General features: G+C 42.4%; 1 non-coding gene across 1 annotated transcript; it reads left to right on the top strand.

The window, feature by feature from the left end:
• Positions 1-219: 219 nt before the first annotated feature.
• Positions 220-326, top strand: LOC131222177 (small nucleolar RNA R71). The gene has a single exon (XR_009159885.1). It is a non-coding gene; the product is annotated as a small nucleolar RNA R71 (small nucleolar RNA).
• The last annotated feature ends 14,383 nt before the right edge of the window (positions 327-14,709 follow it).

The raw sequence follows: 14,709 nt of genomic DNA on the forward strand, positions 1-14,709 counted from the left end.
AGTGTTCCCAATGTTGATCTGATATCTTGGTTGAGTAGCTCTTAGTCTCAAATATGTTTTTGAACTGGATCCTCTTAAGGTTTCCTTTTATTTGGATTTTAATTGAAGAAAGCTTGAGGAGTAGCAGTTTGTTGTGGGCATGAACTGACAAGATCCTTGAACCGTGTTGTGGGCATGAAAAAGTGTGGGTAGAAAAAGTGTGTAATGCGCCACGTTTCAAAACCGTATTGTGGGCATGAACTGACAAGATCCTTGAACCGATCCCAATATTGAAAGAATGTTTCATCCTCCTATTGAGCAAAGTTCATGATCGACTTTCTAAGGGTGTTCGTTTTATGATGTGGAAAAAATTTCTTTATAAACTCCCTTATCATGTCATCCCATGTGCCAATAGATTGGGGACGTAGTGAATGCAACCACGTATTTGCCTTCTCTTTCAAAGAAAAGGGAAAGAGTTTTAGTCTGACCGTGTCCTCAGACACGTTAAGAAAATATAAAGTAGCTATAATCTCGTCAAACTCTTTCAAGTGTAGATATGGACTTCCATATTCAAGTCCATGGAATTTTGGAAGGAGTTGGATCACCCTTGACTTAATATCTATATGTCCTATATTTTTTAGAAAAACCTTGCATGAGGGCGTGCTCACCCCCGCCGGTTGTAAATAATCTCACAAAGTACGAGGAGGGGGTGCTTGATGCACCTCGTTCTCATCTTAGATTTTCTCCATCCTAGGTTGGGTTAGATTTAGAGGTTGATTGGCCAGTTGATTTGCAGCCATAACTTCAGTTAACTCTGTGAATCTTGAGTGGTGTTTAATCCTATGATGGATAGATAACCCCTCAACCAATCCTCCTTCACTCAAGAGACGTCGAGTGTTATCACGGACCCACTTGGGCATAAAATACTCTCAACCCTAAATTTCAGAATCTATCCTAAACCAAAAAAAAGAAAAGGGGGAATAGAAATCTGGAAATGGAACGAGAGAGATTATAAGTTACTATGTTAGGATCTTGCAAAAGAAAAAGAAAAGTAAATTAGTTTCTAAAAATAGAAATATAAGGTTGAGCTAGTTTCTAAAAACAAATTAGGAAAGTTTCTAAAAAAGCAACCTAGTTTCTAAAAACGAAAAAGGAAAGTTTCTAAAAACAAATTAGAAATAACTCTAATTTTATCTTATCTTATCTTATCTTATATTATTCTAACCTATCCTATCCTATCCTATCTTATTTTATCTTATCCTAGAATTAGAAAATAAATTAGTTTCTAAAAACAGAAAAGGAAAGTTTCTAAACCTAGAAATAGAAAGCTAACTTAATTTCTAAAATAATTCAGAAAAAAAAAACTAACCTAAAAATAAAAAGTAGAGAAACCCTAATTTTAAATTAATTCCAAAACTAATTAATCTCAGGAAAATGCAACTGTTAGTCCCCGGCAATGACGCCAAAAGCTTGTTCATAACCCCAAGTGTAGGGTTGCGATGTAGTAATAATCTCGGTGAAACCCGGGTTGAATCCACAGGGACTGACTTATGTATCTTCTGAAAGTAACTAGAATTAGAACTAGAAGAAGATGTGAATCTAATACTAAAGTAATTGAGAAAGTAATTGTAATTAAACTAACTAAAACTTAAGAATTCAAAGGTGGGAACTAAGGCTTCCAAGGATCCACTTATAGAGATCAGGGAGATCTATGCTTGATTCAATGACACAATTGGAATCAGAGTCTCATCTTATCCAATTGGAAGATATCTCAGTAAAACCAAATCTGAACTTCCTTTGTCTTAATTCTCAATGGATGAGAGGTGTGAGAATTGGAAGTGATTCCATCACAAAACCATGCCCATGAGACAAGGCAAACAACAGGATTTACCAATCCCTCAACCAATCATGAGAGAATTGAGAAGATTAGGTAGGATTCCATCATCCAACCATGCCCATAGGACGATGGTGAACAAAGGGATTGCTTAATTTCACAATCTCAATACATGAAAAAAACATACTCACAGCTATTGGAGATCTATTGTAATTTGAATCACAATAAACCATTAAAAACTGAAAGTATTTCTTATAATCAAACCAGAATCAAAGATAGTTCAACTTAAACATGAATCAAATCAATAGAAAACATCTCATCATGCTACAAGCTTCACCTCTTCGCCCTAGCTAAGAGGTTTAGCCAACCATAGACATGATTAAACTAGAATCTCTTAAGAAAAGCATAAAAACAACTAAGGGAAGAAAAATTCTTGGCGACAGCTTCTCCGTGCTTTTGCTCCACTCCTCAAACCCTATATGATGCCTAAGAACATCCTAAGGAGTCTTATTTATAGTTGTGGAACTTCAACTTTCGCACCTAGTTGGAAAACTCTAAAAATCGCCTCAAATTTACACAATTTTCCAAAATAGGCTTCACTCTGCACAATTTCACAAAATGACCCAGAGTTTCAAAATATGCTTCTTCAGGACACTTTCAGGAATATGTTTGATTTCAGGACAATTTCAGGATTCCTTTTCTTTACTCTAAGTCTCCAATGCTCTTCATTCCTCACTTGATTTTCTTGGATCTTTGACATGTGAATTCTTTATTCTTAGTTTCACAGGATTCATCCTTGGCTTTGGTGATTCTTGAGCATTAAATTCATACTTTTAGCATCCTTTTCAATCCAAGCTCTTAAATTCACCATGTAACACAAACATGATTAAAATAAAACATTAAGCATTATCATGTTCATAAAACCAAGTAATAAATGGGGGATAATATGCAATATTTGACCCTCAACAAATCCCAAGTGCAGGACTGCGCCATAGTAATAACTCCATGAGACCGAGATCGTTCCACAAGGATTTATGTTGAGAATACAATTAAAACTAATTAGATTGTCTAGGTTTTTAATCCATCAAAAGAAAAAAAAAAGGATTTAAACAATAATTAAAATTTTAAGAATCCAGGAATCCCTACTTAATAAATTCTAAAACTCAATTCATCTTCTTCAAGTTAATAACTCAACTAGAATTGAATTTCAATCTGTTCTGATCAAAAAATAAAGCTATAAATCCAATCACAAACATCCAAACTAAATATATGAATCAAGATAGATCGATCTCTCATGAAGACCTAGGCAATTGATTACAGGGAATTAAAAGCATTTATTGTACCCGAAATTAACAATAGATTAATAACTTTTCCAATCTTGAAATTCAATCAAAACAATCACAATTGAACATTTAAAAACCAATAACTTGAATTAAAAATGAATTAAATAACAAAATTTATCAAGAGGTTCATGATCGAATCAAACCCCCAAGTTTTAGGCTGCGATAAAGTTTTACTCAATGAGATCAAGTTCGAACCCACGTTGCGCAGCACGCCAACAACACTAGTAAACCGAGATCCAATATCCGGTCTTACCTACCAATGATAAACAAGAAGAAATATAATCTAGAAGTAGAATCAAAGTATACCACAAACCACAAGACAAAATATACGTGGAAAAATCCTAACAAGGGTAAAAAACCACGGGTGCAAACTTTCACTATGAAGAGATTACAAGCAATATATTAACCTCTTGATGCTCCCATGCATAGAGATAACCCTTAGCCTAGCTTAGAAAACCCTTTCTCATACCTTAGAATAACCCTAGGACCCCTATTTATAGTTTAGGCAACTCCCTTCCGTACCGTTGCGAAAACTGCCTCAAATTTACGCAATCTGCACCAAATCCGCGTAAAATCTACGTAACCTCAACTAGTCGAGACAGGTCCTCGACCGGTTGAGCACCTCGAACCAAAAAATCAATTTTGGTCGCTGGACTTTGAGTCGAGCGAACCCTCGACTAGTTGAGCAGCATGGTCCAGATGAGGCTCCAAACCTCAACAATCTCCCACTTGGAGACACATCGCCATAATCCTTCGACTTCTACATATAAAGTGCACCATCTTCAAGCTTAAAGACCAATCAAAGCTAAACAGAGGTTCAGCTTCTCCCGTGTGACCGCCTTGGTCAGCATATCCGCAGGATTCTCACTTGTATGGATCTTCTCCAGAGCAATCGATCCATCTTCCAGTAACGAACGTATGAAGTAATATCTGATGTCAATATGCTTTGTCCTTGAATGAAAGGTTGAATTCTTAGCCAAGTGTATTGTACTCTGATTGTCACTGTACAGCTTGCAATCTGCTTGCTTCTTTCCCAACTCTTGCATGAAACCTTGCATCCACAACATCTCCTTGCACACTTCTGTAGCTGCAAAATATTTTGTTTCCTTTGTACTGATATATACTATCTTCTTTAACTGAGAGACCCAACTGACTGCAACACTACCCAGAGTAAAGACATACCCTGTAGTGCTTCTTCTACTGTCGATATCTCCTACCAAATCTGAATCTACGTAGCCTTGTAGCTTGATTTTTGATCCTCCATAACACAGCCCTACATCCACAGTACCTACCAGGTATCTAAAGATCCACTTTACATCTTCCCAATGTTCCTTCCTGGGGTTGTTCATGAACTTGCTAAGAACTCTCATTGCTTAATCAATGTATGGCCTCGTGCTCACAATAGCATACATGAGACTCCCAATAGCTGACGCGTATGGGACTTTAGCCATGTAGTCTCGTTCCTCCTATGTCTTTGCACCTTGCTCCTTAAAAAGCTTAAAGTGATTGGCTAATGGAGTGCTAACCAACTTAGCACCTCCCATACTAAATCGATCAAGTACCTTAGTTATGTACTCTTCCTGTGACAAAACCAGTTTCTTATTTTTCCTGTCACGCTTTATCCTCATGCCTAGAATTTATTTTGCAGCTCTTAAATCCTTCATGAAAAATTCCCTAAACAGTTGTCTTTTGAGATCTGAGATGTCCTTCTTGCTTGATCCGGCCACAAGCTTATCATCAACGTACAGAAGAAGGATGATATATGACGTATCAAACTTCTTCAAATAGCAACAGTGATCTGCATGACATCTCCTAAAGCCATTTCCCGACATGAAACTGTCGAACTTCTTGTACCACTGCCTCGGGGCCTGCTTCAGGCTATATAGACTCTTCTTCCGTCTACACACCTTGTTCTCCTTTCATGGTGCCACGTATCATGTCGGCTATTGAATGTATATCTCTTCTTTAAGGTCCCCATGAAGAAAGGCTGTCTTAACATTTATCTGCTCTAGATGCAAATCCTTTGTAGCCACTATGCTCACGACCATGTGAATTGTAGACATTTTCACCACTGGTGAAAATATTTCAGTGAAGTTGATACCTGCCTTTTGTTGGAACCCTTTCACAACCAATCTAGCCTTCTACCGTTTCGAACTATCATGCTCCTCCTTCAGTCTATAAACTCACTTATTATGAAGAGCTTTCTTACCCTTACGTAGAGTGACTAGCTCCCATGTACGATTAGACTCAAGAGAGTCCATTTCATCATCCACAGCTTGCTCCCACTTAATCCGTGTATCTGACTATAATACCTCTTCAAAATACTCTGGTTTACCATTATCTGTCAACAGTAGATAATATAAGGAGGATGAGTATCAGACCGTGGGTCTCCTCTCTCGAGTAGACCTCCTAATAACCGATGTCTGCGGCTCTGCCTCATTATGTTCCTGTACATGCTCATCCTGTGGCGCTGTAACACCCATGTCCGGTAACTCTTCCAACTCTATGAATTCTTTCTCATCGGCCTTATTTTGCTGCACATTGTCCTTATGCATCACTTTTTCATTGAAGTTATGTCCTTACTTTTGATGATTTTTCGGTTCTCTGCATCCCAAAACCTATAGCCAAAATCATGCTACCCATAGCCTATAAACGTGCACTTCTTGGATTTCGCATCCAGCTTGTTTCTGTGCTCTGCATCAATATGAACATATGAAGTGCAACCAAACACTTTGAGTTGTGCAAGGTTAACTTCTTTCCCAGTCCACGTTTCTTTTGATAGCCCACCATTTAATGGTGATAGGGACTTCTATTGATGAGATATGTAGCAGTATTCACAGCATCTACCTAAAACGTCTTAGGCAACCCTACATGTAAACTCATGCTCCTGGTGCGCTCAAGGATGGTCTTGTTAATGCGCTCAGCTACACCATTTTGTTACAGTGTCCTTGGAATCATTTTCTGATTTTTAATTCTATTTGTTGCACAATACTCCTCAAACGTCTTATCACAGTACTCTGTCCTATTATCTGATCTGAGACATTTTACGATTTTACCTGTCTCATTTTCTACCATTACTTTTCACTTCTTAAATACATCAAATATATCAGATTTATGCTTTAAGAAATAAACCCACAGTTTTTTACTAGCATCATCAATAAAAGAAACAAAATAACGTGAGCCACCAAGAGATAATACTTAAGCCGGTCCCCACACATCAGTGTGTACAAGCTCCAACAGATGTGTCTTTGAAGCGTGTCCTGTTTTCTTGAAGCTCACCCTCTTCTGCTTGCCATACACGTAGTCCTCGTAGAATTCTAAGTCAATAGACTTCAGCCCTGGTAACTTCCCTTTTGACAATAGCACTTTTATCCCCTTCTCACCCATATGTCCCAACCTCTAATGCCATAACTATCATGCCCCAAACTCAGAAACCAGGCTCACAAAATTCCTGATTGCCGAATCTAGTGCCGACAGCCTCCATAATACCCCATTCTCTGCTCTCAGCGCCCATACGCCAGATTCCAATCCTGGGATCTTACAAGAAGGATTTTCCAACATACACTTATCTCATAAGAAGCATAACCACAAGTTTACCCAAATCACAAGGCAACATCATCATCACATATCCACTAATATAAACAGTTGAATACAGTGCTGAAAGGGAAATACGTATATCAAAAATCGAAGCTCCAAAAGACAGCCGCATGCTCCAAGCTTAACGCTGTTATGACCTAATGCCACCTACATGCATCTATCGTGCATGAGCTTATAGAAAGCTTAGAGGGTGGTGTAAGTGTGTGCAATGCATGTGCCAAGCATATAAATATCAGAGTAATATGGAAACATGCTGGCAAGTTCATAAATACCATCAGCCTTATCCAGGCTATGCGATGCGAAAACATAATAAGCCAATATCATATATTGAGGAAGCAATGTAGATTAGTTATGCAATGGGGACATAATAAGCCAAATATTAGATACCGGGTCCACGAATACCATCAACCTTAATTAGGTGATGTAATACAGAAGCACAGTAAACCAAATGCTATGTGTTAAGGATGCAATGCAATATGCAATGCAAATGAAATGACTAAGCTGGAGTGTGAAGTCAGGATGATAGTACATAGTCTCGCAGGCTACAGGGTCCACCACAAGGGACTTCTATCCAAACCAGTCCCATACCTAAATCTGGATTGTCAGACTCAATGTAGTAAACTCCTGAACTTAGGTTAGTCGCGCGCCCCAATAGAAATCCTGGCCATTGCGAAGGTACACGTAACAAATAGTTACGCACCACCAGCCCAAATGAATAGTGAATGAATAAGTGTAATGCTGAGTATGCAACTCCTACTCAATAAGTCCATATATCAGTACTGTACATCTCTAGGATCATCACCGGGGTCTATTACACTCTACGCCAACTTGCCGCCCCTATCCAAGTGCACAACTGGGTAAGTGAAAGAGACCTCACTATTCGCCTGCCAATATTGGGCTCGGCTTATCGATAGCGGACTCATTCCTTAAGCTGGTCAAACTCAACCTAGATATTGCCCCATCACTCAGGCGGGTAAGGTCACACCCCCCTCCCAACAGACCACGACACACTGGGAGACGCATCCTACTAGTATACGGCCCTCATACGCTCATATATATCCACTCGGTCTCGACATTGGGGCGTCTCCTGGCCACGGAGGTTTAGGAATTTTCACCCAAGGACATCTATGGCCCCCGTATGCTAGAACCAAATATTTTCTGTGTTTCATTTGGTCATCCATGATATGCTTGTGGAGGCCACAACCCTGATGTCGTCATGGCGTATGGTGGTCATATCACAAAACACGAGATGCAGAAGTCATACTATCCAGTCATGCAGCAATCCTGTGCGTACCGTGCACTCATGTGGGCAACTCCGTCTCTCAGGGAGTCCCATAAACAACCTATCATATGGCATATGCAATGGTCAATCACGTCTCATAAAAAACATGCAAATGAGGCGTATGGGCATGTATCATGATGCTATGCTATCACATACTCATAATCGGTATCGATAATCGGCCTCGATATCCGGCCTCGACAATTGGCTTCGACAATCAACATCAATAATCAACTTCGATAATCGGCCTCGACAATCGGCCTAACAAATGGCCTAAAGGAAGGTCACAATATGGATATTTAACCATCATTGCCCATCAATGTGGACATTTAACCAACATTACTCCCAAAGAGTGGCCCACATAGGGCCAAACATATAGTGGGCCCATGGCCTCACACAAGGGCTGAATATACATCACCATGGGCCTCACTCATGGGCCATATAAACGTCAAGTGGGCCGCATTACATAGGCCTCATATACAACACGTCGGGTCTCATGGATGAGCTACAAATATACAACATGTTCGGCCTCATGGATGGGCTACAAATACATCAAGGTGGGCCTCATGGATAGGCCACAAATACACGAGTTGGGCCTCATGGATGGGCTACAAATACATCGAGGTGGGCCTCATGGATGGGCTACAAATATATCAAGGTGGACCTCATGGATGGGCCACAAATACATCGAGGTGGGGCCTCATGGATGGGCCATAAATACATCGAGGTGGGCCTCATGGATGGATGGCCTAAATGAAATAGATACATCAGTGGGTGCCGCGTTCGGCGTGGTTATAACACGTACATCATGTGCGTCCAGCACCATCCCAAACGGCTGGATGGCACAGATGAAATATATAAATTGTAGTGGGGTACCCACGTCCAATGGACTCGACGGTGGATAAAACATCACATCAAATGGGATCCACCGAACTTGCTGACGTCCATACGGATGGATAGTTTGGAAGAACACATACATCACAGGGTCCATGTGATGGACAACTGAGATAAAACACATACCAAAGTGGGCCCCACCATCTACCAACTACTGGACGGTGCTGATAGGACCCATACATCAAGGCAAGCCCCACATAGATCATGCCGACACTGTAAAGCAGCTATCCAGCTGCGTGGGACCCACCTTCTAAGGTTTGGACGGTGTGGATCCTGCACATGCAAGGTGGGTCCATAGGTGTGGCCCACCAGATATATTCTATAATATATATATTATATTATATATTATATAAAATAAATCAGCGTCCAGATCGGGTTCCTGTCGTCCCAATAGTGGACGGTGAGCAATATAGCACACGTACATCAAGGTGGGTCCCACCCCCACATGTGCCACACGTGTGGGGTGGCCCCCACACCAGGAAAATGGATGGACGGTATTTATAAAATACATACATCATAGTGGATTTCCACAGAACTTAGTGACATTAATACAGTAGCTATGTAGCTACTGTAAACGTACAGCAGCCAATCCTTATACACGATAGGTGGGTCCCTTGTGGGGCCCACCATATAACATTTTACTTTATAATATATATTATTTGAATCAGACGGCTTGGATGAACCACATATCATGGTGGTCCCATGATTTAACGGTGTGGATCTCACACATTCTACCAAGGTGGATCTCACCGTCTAGCGTTCTGGATGGTGTAGATACAACAAATACATCAGGGTGGGGTCCACAGATGTGACCCACCAGCTTGCAACAAGCAGGGAATATGGTTTTTCCCACCATCCAAACCTACTGGACGGTGAGGATGAACTGTTCATCAGGTGGGCCACACCTAGCTCTTTCTCATGAAGAGCTTGGACGTTCTCTCTCATGGTGGGGTTGCTTAAGAGTGAAGAGAGAGATGAGAGAGAGAGAGAGGTGATGTAAGGGATGGGTGATGGATGGAGAGAGAGAGAGAGGGAGGGAGTTGACTTTAGGGCACTTGTGTAAGAGAGAGGTAAGGGTAGGGTATGGGTTGCTTGTACTTAACTTGAGGTGTGATGTGTACTTGATTGAAGGGATTGATTGATTGATTGATTGATGGGATAGGTTGTAGAGATTCTCTCGAAATTCGCATTTGCAGCTTTTTCCTCAAAATGAACATGGGCCCACATCTTATGGCCATGGCATCGTATTAGTGCGCGAGATGCGGCATTGGAACCACAACGACAGCACGGTTGCTAGGATACAAGTTTTGGATTGAGCTGACTCTCGAAGACAGGATACAACTCAGGGTTATGTGTAAATGCCAATTACAGGTCGTGGGTTGCTAGAATTCGATTGGGAGGACTGCAAAAGCCGCGTGGGTGTTGAGCACAGTAGGAGTTTAGCATGCGTGACCATGAGATGATTTCGCAGAAGGAGTGCAGGTGAGGGCATGCATCATTAATACATATCATCCTCGTATTAACCAAATTACTTAGGAATGCTTGTTGTACTGCTTATCATTACTGCTTGATTGAATTGATAACATGTTAACCTTTACCTTATAGCTCCACTGAGTTGATCACTCACTCCCACTCTGGGACGGTGTTTTAAAACACCAAGCAGACTCTGTTGTAGTTTCAGATGATGGCGAGGCTTACGAGTTGGAGTCGGCCTTTTATGACGATGAGGAGGAGTTCTCCTACCTGCAACTCTTTGGTGGGTCTATGTAGACCTGGAGTTACATTACCAGGGCTGCAGGGATATGGATTAGATGACATTACACTTTATCATTCTCTATATTTTGAAACTATACATGTAATTATTCAGCTTGGTGATATGATCATACTTTGGGGTTTATATCCACTTACACACTTTATATATCTATCACAGTCTTCTACATGCTTAATTTAATCACCTCTGGAGTATGATATGTTGATTTGGTATAATCTCACTCAAGTTTAATGCATAAATATGGACAACATTTAATCATCATTATCTATGTTGCATAAGTGATGCATTGGAACTCGGGAGTTAAGCATCTGCTCGACCCTCAATTTTTAGGGCACTACAAGTTGGTATCAGAGTATGATTTGGATTAAACTGGACTTGGGTTATGGTAACACAATGCACACTGACATACTTTCACTTAGGAGGGGGCGATGAAACGTAGAAACAGTCGTAGGATTCCAAGTTTCGCCGACGGGCGAAACTGACCGTTAAAATCAGACCCGTACGCATCTGTGATCATGTGAGGTGACCCCAGTTCTTTTCTAGACCATCAATCGATGAGTTGAAATGATGATTTAACATATTCCACACTCAAATAATCGGAAAGGCATGAATATACGTGAGATGGAATACGAAATTGCACCGAACGGACTCGGGGGCCTAAACCACATAAAACAGTGGGACCCGAGGTGGGTCCCGCACATTTTCGGCACCCCTGGGGGGATGCCATTGCCCTTAGGATGATGCCATCACCCTAGGTCCAGCGGACCGCGTTGGCATCGCACCTAGGGCGAGGCCTCGCGATCCGGTTCGGCCGAGCCTATCGGGCCGATCGGGCTGACCATTGTACATGTATCTGGGGCCCACGAAATCTGTGGTGACCCCTATAACCCCCCCCCCCCCCCCCCATTTTGCTTCATTTCTCCCTCTTACACCCCTCTAAGCTTTCCAAACCTCTAAAAACCTCATTTTTCTCTCTTAAATTCCCCCTCCAATCTCATCTTCCTCCTTTTTCTTACACCCACCTTCACCATCCTTTCAAACCCATCTTCTACAACCACTTACCTCCCTTAATCCCTCTCATTTGAGCACACCAAGCCATCGTTGTGTCTCATACACCTCCAAATCCACCAACTCATTCCATTTTTCAAGCTCCCTTGACTTTATGGCTCTTTTTGAGCTTGTTGCTGCAATCTTCTCCCTCTCTATACTTCTTTCCCTCATGGAAAAGAAGAGGGCTCCCACGGATGAAGCCAGGCCTAGCCACCCTACCCATTTAAGGAGGCAGAAAGGCGCCAAGGCTAGCACAAGCATCGATTGGGAGCTAAGGACGAAGCGAGATCTCAATCCCCAGCTTCCTCTCAAAAGAGCTCTACTGGCGGATATGGCACATGGAAGGTTACAAGGCCATAAGGTCCTCTTTGAAGCACACATGGACAAGAAACTATTTAGGTTTTATCCGGCGATGAACCTCTTGTTGGACGTCTGGTGGGGTTCATATTTGAGGGCAAGTCTCATACGAATAAGAGCACTATCCAAGCCTTCTACGCCCATATATGAGAGCCAGATCATCTATAGTTCTCTATCCCCATGGGAAGGCGGGAAGTCATTGTTAATGTGGACTTGATAGCCCGAATCATGGAGATGCCGCTTGGTGAGGGTCATGCTAGCGAGAAGAGTCTCAGAAGTGTGCGTGAAAGAGATCGTCATATGCGATTTCTTTGCGGTCGACTGGTCCACTGGAGTCGAGGCAACTACCTCTTAGCAACCAAGATGACTCATGACTTCCGCCTACTCCACCACATATTCACACACAATGTGTATCTCAGGTGGAGCAATCGTAGCGAATGCACGCGTTTGATGGTAAATTTCATATTTTGAGCTGGGCAAGGAGATAAGCTATGCCTGCCTACATATGTACTACTACAGATAGTTCAGACCACACGTTCTCTTAGGACAAACATTTCACTCCCATTCGACCAACTTATATGCAAGCTTGCTCATGAATTTGGCTACAGACTTGGCTCAGAAAGGCTTGCACCGATCCATTTCATCAACAACACTACTCTTAACAACATGAGTATTGGGCCACGACAGCTTCAAGCCCGACTTGATGAGAGTGAGGATGAGACGGGAAGTGAAGAGGAAGAAAGTGATGAAAAAGAGAATGAAGATGAAATAGAGGAAGAAAGTGAGGAAGATGGAGAGCATGAAGAGGAAGAAGAGGAGGCCCAGACTCTGATAGGGGCTCTCCACCTACTACACATGAGCCCCATCGTGATCGGGCTACTATAGAAGCCCGCTTGGCTCAAATCGAGGAGGGCCAGGTCGCCCTGTGATAGGAGGTCAGTGAGACCCGAGCCAAGCTTGAAGAGAGTCAGGCCTTCATGAAACAGAAATTGAAGAAGGTGTCTCACACCTTGAAGTCTCTCCCATGCTGCATACAGGACAAGGGTGCTCCTCCTCCATTACCAGATTCTGATGACTAGTCCCATGTTGTAGTCGTCTTTGGGTCTTCCCTACTTTCCTATTTCTTATATTATAGCCTTGATAGGCTTAGTAGTAGGGTAGATTTGATGGTATGTTTTAGTGCTTAAAACTTCGCTTAGATTAGTTCACATGCATCTTCTGTCATAATACATGTAATACTACATCTCATGTATTATGATAATTCTGGTTAAATGAAATGCATGTAGCTCCTTTTGTTATGAAATGTGTAGAATGCTTGAGAAATTGAGTGCTTTTATGTAAAAATCTTACACGTGTTGTACCCGATGTTGTGTATAGGGAATGCCTCCGAAAGTCATTTGGATTACAGCACGTCTTGCACTTGGTGGATTGTTTGACGGGGCACCTCCCCTAAGTGATAGCCACACAGACCCCAATTTAGGCCCTGACGGTAACACTATGCCGAATCCTCAATCGGTCACTGGCCCCACAAATGGGCTAACACCTATTGCATCACCAGTTCCAGAGCAGAACCGTATGTCTTCGTCGACACCCCACATGCATCAGGCTCCTTATCCTAATAGGTTGGAGCAGATGATGGTCCTTATGCAGCAGCGGTAGCAGATTTAGACCACCAATGCTGGGGCCCTTGCCCAGAACATGAATGTGGTTCCACCTGCACCACCTGTGCACCTTGCTAGAAATACGAGTGTCTGCGGCCTATTTGAGCAATTTTAGCGCTTTTCACCTCCCACATTTGCGGGTACTCACAGACCCAAGGAGGTCGAGTATTGGCTTGACCGCATCTCTAAGATGTTAAAGTCATTGCACTGCATTGAGGCAGAGCAGGTCGAGTTGGTCACCTACATGTTCGAGAAGGAGGCCAGTCTCTGGTGGGATAGCATTTTTCGGACCGTTGCTCCTGGTTACGTATGGACATGGGAGGCTTTTGAGACACACTTTCACGGGAAGTATTTTCCTCTCACCTACCGTAATGAGAAGGAAAGTAACTTCCTTCACCTCCGTCAGGAAGGGATGACCGTGGTAGAGTATGAGAATAGATTCACGGAGCTGGCCAGATGCCTCCTTTGATCCTAGCGAACGAGCCGATGAAGATGCGGCGATTTTCTAAGGGTTTGCGTCCTGAGATCCACTCAAAGATGTGTTGCGCTAGCATTAACAACTATGTAAAGCTAGTGAGCATGTCCCTGTGAGCTTAGAAGGATGGGGATAGGCTATCCCGTACACGTGTACCTATGATTCCTAGGCCTCGACCAGATTTACCGAGCAGGTCGTTCCTCAGCAAGAGGCCTCGTATAGATTCTTCCCTCGGCTTACAGCTCTATCGACACAGCCAAGGCAACCTGATGTATGGTGTACCTACTGCAAGAGGTCGGGCCATTCTAACACTTATTGCTTCACCAGGATGATGGACAATGGCTTCATGCCCCCTCAGAAAATTAACCGTCAGATACCACCAGCTATCTTAGCTCCACCTCTACGTTCTATACCGCATGCACAGCCTTCTTACAGGCCACTTGCACCTCGATTTAGGCCACCTCAGTGA

The sequence above is a fragment of the Magnolia sinica genome, chromosome 12, assembly GCF_029962835.1.
Source record: "Magnolia sinica isolate HGM2019 chromosome 12, MsV1, whole genome shotgun sequence".
Taxonomy (NCBI): domain Eukaryota; kingdom Viridiplantae; phylum Streptophyta; class Magnoliopsida; order Magnoliales; family Magnoliaceae; genus Magnolia; species Magnolia sinica.